Here is a 7,548-nt window from a genome sequence, read left to right as displayed (position 1 = left end):
ATGAGATCAGATTTGTGGATATTATTTTTATTTCTGTACTGAGAGTCATTATTCATATTAAATTCTTTTTTAAATACAAAGGTTGGGGAAGGTTTGCAGTAATGTAACTTTTGAATTATCATAAAGAAGATAAAATGGAATAAATCAATAAACATGATGACTGATTTTTCCAAGGAAAGCATTGTGTCACAGTATAAGGAAAACAGACTTTGGTGAAAGGGCCTTCTATGAGAGAACACAGGTTCCACATGAACATTAAGTGGCAAGATTTTGGTCAGGTTGCTTTCATCCTTTTCTCCTTAAAGAGAGGCTATTAACATGTTCCTCTGAATATTACATGTAACATTAAGAGAAAAAATAGATAAAAGAGACTACACTCTATAAACACACATTATTAATCTTAAGTCATCAAATATCTTTCAATATAATAGTTTTAACAAATTTACATGGTACATTAGCATCTTCCAGGCTATGTTGATTGTAAACTGCTCAGTGACATGATTATTGGGACTTTGTAGCTGCCAAAATATTTTAGCATTTAAAGTTTTAAAGCAATTGTTTACTTTCTTCCAGAGTTAACCCTAAGAAAGGCAAATAACTAGAAAACTTCTCTGGTCCTTCTTTTACTTAGCTAGTCTGGTAGGATATGCCAACCCGAAGACACTCACTTTTTCTTCTTGAAGCTTCGTTCCACTCTGCTGGAAGACATGAGCAAGAAAAACCTCCCTGAAACAGCTGGTGCCTTCATGCTGAGCAAAATTCTCTGGGGAAAATATATTTTGAAATTATACATAAAATGAATGCATGACCACTTTAAGTACTCTGTGTGCATTTTCTCTAAATCATTCTTTTGTGCAGACCTAAGTAAATAAAGAACCTAAGGGAATGCTTATCTGTCACCACAAAGAAATTGCAATATGGATTCAGATGACAGATCTATAATCTATTACAAAATGAAAGAAAATTCATCTTCAGAATAACCCTGCAGAGAAGATTCTAATTTGAAGCTATGTGCTTTTCACTGTAGTGTTTCATCCCCAGAGTGAGTCACTTCTATTGTCACCAAGGCACTCTACCAGTTAATGGGGGTTCTGCCCCCTATGAGCCCCACAGCACAGTCCTGTAAGGACTAGAACTGGGTTCCCCTCAGAGCTCATTAATGTGGAACATTTGTTGGCTAGAGACATGGCTTTGGTTCAAACGGAAATTCTCCTGGATGCTGGCATTTCTGTGTCCAGTATGCTTCTAACCAGAGAAAGAAAATGAGCTCCCCCCAAATTATAAAGTAAACCTCAAGCATAGATGGGAGATGTTTTCTCTTCTTAATTTAGATTAAAATAGAAAAGTTAAGGAAAATGAAATATTCATGGCAAAAGATGCAAAGAATTGTTCAAATACTGATTATCAAAAGTATAATTTGAAGCCTATACAATTTGACTTCAGTACATTTAAAAACTAGAATGACCCTGCACATTATAAATGAGGAAATTTTCACATAAATTTAATTATTTAAACATATTTTAGAAGTTACAAGTAGTCTATAATTATTTAAATATTATTAAGCATAAATTCATAGGAAATATTTCATTAGGGAAAAATTGAGTAATTCATAAGAGAATAAAGTAGCTTTCTTACACCGTAAATAAGGTCTGTACCTTTTCTTAAACACAGAATAAAATGTGAATATAAATTTACATTCGTGGTATACAGATAGTTATTTAATTTAAGAAAAACTGTCTATGTATTACTTTCGAGGTACAGAACTCTTTTTCTAGACACTGAGATTATGATAGCAAATAAAAATAATTTATTCACTAAAGGAACACAATTTCTAGTTGGCTTTGAGAAAGTTTCAGATGACCTAAGCAAAAGATACAGACAAATTATCTGCAAGAAAAAATTAGGTAAACAAATCAAAACAGAAGAAAAGTAGTTACTATTGATTGGTGATCATGGAAGACTGTTGCTGAGCTGTAGAAAATATTCTTAAGCCAGCAGCAAATGAGATGTTTCTGGTCAATAGAACCACCAAAACAAAGCTGTGGAGTTGTGAAAATTCTTACTTTGCTCAGGGAATGTGGAATAGATGTCCATAGCCACAGTGCAGAGTCTATGCAAGGATAGAGTAGAACCACACCCCAGAAATAGTGAATGCCATCTGAAGTGTATGGACTCAGTCCCCTATAAACCTGAAAAACAATTTTGAATAAGCATGTGTCTAGTTATCAGTAAGAAGGGATTGTTAGGATTATATCATCATGAGAAAGACACATGCAGCTATCATGTTAGCACTCTATGATGAAGTGTAGACAATTTTTTGGATATAGGTTGAGTCTGCTCTGAGATTTTCCTTAAAATTTCACGCTGAATTTAATTTTCTCTCCTTACATTTAAAATAACTCCTTTTCCTAAAACGGATAGGAATACCTTTGGCATGGTATTCTGCAGCATGTTTAGAGACACTTGGCATTTCATCTTGTCAGCACCAAACTTATTCCATAGCCTCAGTCTTTCCCAGTTTGGCTCATTAATTTTTCAAACCAGAGGATAGTCTCCCCTTCATTCTTGGCATCTCCTGAAATAAAACAAATCTCCCATCCAACATTCTCATATTTTGTTAAGGTTAGGATTCAGTGATCTTGGTGTTGGTCACTGGACTCTTTTCTGACATAATTAGTGCCCTGTAATGGTATCAACCCAATAAGAGTATTGCTGGCCTTCTTCTGTCACTTCCTAATGCCAGCCTTAGAATAAGAGTCCCATCTCTGAGCCCCATACCAATGACCAAGGCCTTCTTGCCTATGAGCAAAAGAATCCTGATAGCCTGTCATTTTACGTCACTTGTAATTCCATCCCAAGTGCCATTGCTGAGGGTTAGTCAACATCTTCTATGTCAATCTTTGCCGCCATGCAAGTTTTCTGACCCCTATCTACTTATTAGGCAGTATCTCTCGTCAAATCTTCAATCTCTCTCCTTTTATGAATTTTCCCATTGTGGCTCATATATGAGTGATCATGTATAGCAGTCTGTAGAGATTTAAAAATGTAGAAAATCAGTGCTTTTAAAACAACAAAATAACAAGACAAGTACTCCTGGACTATGTGAATTAACATGATCCTTCAAGTCAGTATAGTCTGCATTTACGTTAGAAGGAATGGGAAATATATTACCTTCCTCAAACTCAAACAAGTAAACATCCCTATCACTAAGTTCCATAGTAACCCACTGTGTTTGGAGGTGACTTAGCCCTTTGTCATCACCTTGTTTCTCAGCCAGAGTTCAAATTGTACTTAATCAGAGGAACATGCCAAGAATGCAAACAGGAAGAGGAGGAAAACAGTTCAATTGATTGTTGGTTGGTCTGCTAACCAATCCCAGTGCAAAAAAAACTTTCTCTCTTGCTTTTTAAGCATTTAATGTGTTCAGCCAAGATAGTACACTTAGAAAAAAACAGAGATAACTTATTAAAACTTTTCATCTTAATTGCATTGTCTCTATGTTATTGTGAATTGCTGATTTCAACATTTTCACTCAAGTTGATAGTATGTGCTGGCCCAATCAAGTACTACAGACCTCAAACCTGAAGGATAATGGGTTTCCTCCCAGAGTTCTAGAATGAAGATCCTGTTGGCATGTTCTTGGAATCTGGATTATTAATAACTACGTCAATTAATATAAATCATAATTATGCTGAAGAGGACTGATACACAGTTTAGACATTCTGAAACAATATTATATTATATTTTATAATTGATAGCTTCCTATATTATAACACTAAATTAGTTAAAACTAAATCGTGCTGTTATAACAAAATCATATAGACTGGATGGAACATAAACTACAGAACTCATTTCTTACAGATCAGGAGGCTGAGAACCCTCTCCTAAGAGCTGACAGACAGTGTGCTGTGAGGACCCACTTCCTTCTTCATAAACAACCTTCTTCCTGCTGTGTCTTCTGACTGAAGAAGAAAGCCTGAAGGACTGCTGTCATTACCTGGTGGGTTAAGATTGCCACACATACTTGTGTATGGGATACAGATATTAGTTTATAGCATTTCCTTTTTAGATTTTTTTTAAACCAGGATATGCCTTACAGATGAGTCAGCTTGTGGCTTGTTGATTATTTGGTCATAATTTCCACTTCTCAGGACAACATGAAACAATTAGATAATCTGAGTTACATTAGGGCAGTGAGAGAAGTGCCGAATAAGATGCAAAAACTTGATGAAAGATCAGCAGATGAGTTTGCGGCATTTCCAAAGCATAGAAAGATGGGTTTACTTTAAGGTAATGGGTTTTTCCCAGGGTATCTGGTCAGCCAGGATCATGCATATAACACTTAATACAACTTTTACAATTCATACAAGTAGAAAATTCAGGCTGTATCTCAGAAAAAAATACTAATATTAAGGCTGTAATGGAAATTATTCTTGTGGCTTTAAAAAATTCCAGTCTAAAAATATAAAAATGGAAAGATCTCGTGAAGCTTTTAAATGATCCCATTTGTTTACCTATTTGATCTCACCAGACACCTACACCAAGAGAGACGTAGATAAAGGTGAAGTTCAGTGAGAATTTGCTCTTGATCTACAGAAACTACACTGAACAGCCGCTGAAAATGTTCTGCTCAGTAGGCCAAGGAAATGTCTCAACAATTAAAAGTGCTTGCTGTGCAAGCCTATTGATGTGAGTTTGATCTCCTAAACACACATAGAAATCTGCATTTGGTGGCAAATGTCAGTATCTCAGCACGCCTATGGTGAAATGGGAGGCAGACACAGAGACAGGAAAATCAGCCATAGCCTCTTGGGCCAGCTATCCTGGAATGCATAGCACGGTAACTGAAACAAGAGAGACTTTACCTCAAAAAACAAGATGGAAAGAGAAATAACTCCCCCAAACTTGTCCTTTGACCTTCATATCTGTACCATGTAACAAAAGCACCTGTGCACATACACACACACAAACATACAAAACACACGTGCATGAACACATACAATCACACACACACATACACAAATAAACATACACAAACAAATTTTGGGGGGGTTGGTTTTTCTTTTTCTTTTTTTTTAAATTTTATTTTGTGTGTATGTGTGTATTGCCTGCATGTAGGTAAGTGCACCCATGTCGTGCAATGCCTGCGGAGGACAGAAGAGGCTGTGATCCCCTGATGTATGTGTGTATTGCCTGCATGTAGGTAAGTGCACCCATGTCGTGCAATGCCTGCGGAGGACAGAAGAGGCTGTCGGATCCCCTGAAGGACAGTTGTTAGCTACCATGTGGGTGCTGGGATTCGAACCCAGGTCTTCTGAAAGAACAGCCAGTGTTCTTAACTGCTGAGCCATCTCTCCAGTGCCTGGTTTTTTATTTTTAAATGAGTTTCACTTCAGATTCTCTCAGGCAACTCATTTAAGGCCTGGGAGAAAACTACAAAGAATAAAGATTGAGCCCTCCAGACGAGGCTGTATACAATGCAAGAAGAGAGAGGGAGAAACAATCTGTCCACAATAAGGATATTCAGTCCTGTCACAGAAAAAGTCCAAGAAGTTAAATTGATGATCTCCTCTGCACCTTCAACCTGCCAGACAAATTCAAACCATCCAAGCCTAATTTCATTTCAGACATCATCAGAGGGGCATTTAATGGCTATCTGAGGCACGTATTTTACATTTTCCCAGCCTTTGCCATAAATCTTTCTTCTGTATGAAATTCAAATCATCTCCTTATAAACTGGCCTAATTTTTTCTTCATTCTCCCTTAAAGGAGTCAGCGAACTCCTCTTTCTCATGTTATTTCCCCTCAGACCTGGGGATTTCCATTTCTTTCATTTTCTCTTATCATCTTGCTGCTTTACTTACTATAAGGTCCAAGCTCTGACGCCAGAAAGGGAGGAGATCATGGGAGGCTAGGAAGTTGGAGAGATGCAAGGAGCTATAGGCAGGTAAATCACATTTTATTTGCCACTCAGAGGTAGGCACACGGGCCTAATGACAGATGTACTCTGGCAGTCTGGCAGAGGCAAAAGGCTTAGGCTTCTGACTTCAAGGCCATATTTATACAAAACCCACACAAAAGTGGTATCTGACAGAAATAGTTATATAAAGGATTATATCATTGTTTACTTTTGGGTTTCCCAGACATCTAGTGTCAGACATTTTGTGCTGACTCATAGCTACCCCCCCAGATGCCCAACATTAGCTGTCTTGTCTCACACTGGTTATCCATATCAGCACAGTGTTGTCTAAATATAAATAGGCCCTTAGGGCCCTCTGTTCTCTACACTCACTTTTTTATCACTTAAAAACTCATTAGTTCTTTCCCTCTTTATGCTTTTTGGATATCTACTTCCCTAACTAAAAAATGCTGCTAAACCTAACATTAAAAACTATAAGAAATAAAATAGTAATGTTCTCTGTAGTAATTAAGGGAAACAAGAAGTGAATTGTATTTCTTTGACTGTATCAGAGAACAGGCCTTTACCATCCTTGCTTAAATCATCAGGAACACCTACGGCTATTTCTGATCTTTTTCACAAAGTGGGTGTAGAAGCCGCAACCTTTTGATTTGCCTTTTCCTGGTCCATTAATAAGATTCTTTTCTAGAGCAATGAGGAATTAGGTAAACAGGAACATCTTTATTGGCATGTTGGAATCCTATGGCAGTGGAAATAATTACTACTTGATTTGATCTTTACGGTGCACTAAATCTCAGTTGTTAAAGAAAGGCAAGAGAAACTACCTAAACTTAACAATGGGCTGTATAGGGTCATCAGGGAGGCTACTGTGACTGTGTTAACCTTAGTACTAAAGGTTTCAGTGTGACTTAAGGGTTTCAGTGTGACATACTGGGTGATAGGAATTCCCTATGGGTAACAAGCAACCGCTTAGGAGGAGGACTGTTGTATGAATGTTCCCTTAGAGAAATTGTACTCACTGTGAAATTGCAAATTAATTTATAAGGGTTTGATTTTGATAATTTAATGTATTACATCAAATGATTGGTGTGCTAAATTCTCTGAATAATTCGCTTGACTAAACACAATAGGACATGATGTTGGACTGGGTGGGTTTTTATTCCTTCCTCCAAATGGCAATTTAGGAAATGAGCCATAAGCTCTATGTGTAAAAGCATACCATAAAAAGCCCATTAACTAAGGTGCAAGCTCAATGATCCTGCCTGCCATGTGTCTAGTATGCCATCTCAAAAAGTGCCACCTGAGAGCATTCCTGACATCACCTTGAACCCTCAATGAGAAGGGACAATGAGGCGAAGGGGGAGACTTTTTTCCACACTTAGCAAATAAAGGAGAGGTTTTTTTGTCTAAAGCAAAGCAAAGTCAGGACTGAAAAAGCAACAACATGATATATCTTGGTCTTCTTCCAGAATCAGTGAGTCGTTGCCAAAAAGCAAGAAATAATATCTGAAATGTTTGAAAGGCAAGAGCTGTGCCAGTCCTCATCCACAAGGTTACTTGAGACAGGGTTGGGGTGTTCCTGAATGATTGGCATGACCCGTTGCCATTATCAATTAAGGGTTAGAGGG

This window comes from Nannospalax galili, unplaced genomic scaffold (genome assembly GCF_000622305.1).
Source record: "Nannospalax galili isolate Female #2095 unplaced genomic scaffold, S.galili_v1.0 scaffold831, whole genome shotgun sequence".
NCBI classification, from domain to species: Eukaryota; Metazoa; Chordata; class Mammalia; order Rodentia; family Spalacidae; genus Nannospalax; species Nannospalax galili.
Note: the sequence above shows the minus strand (reverse complement) of the source record.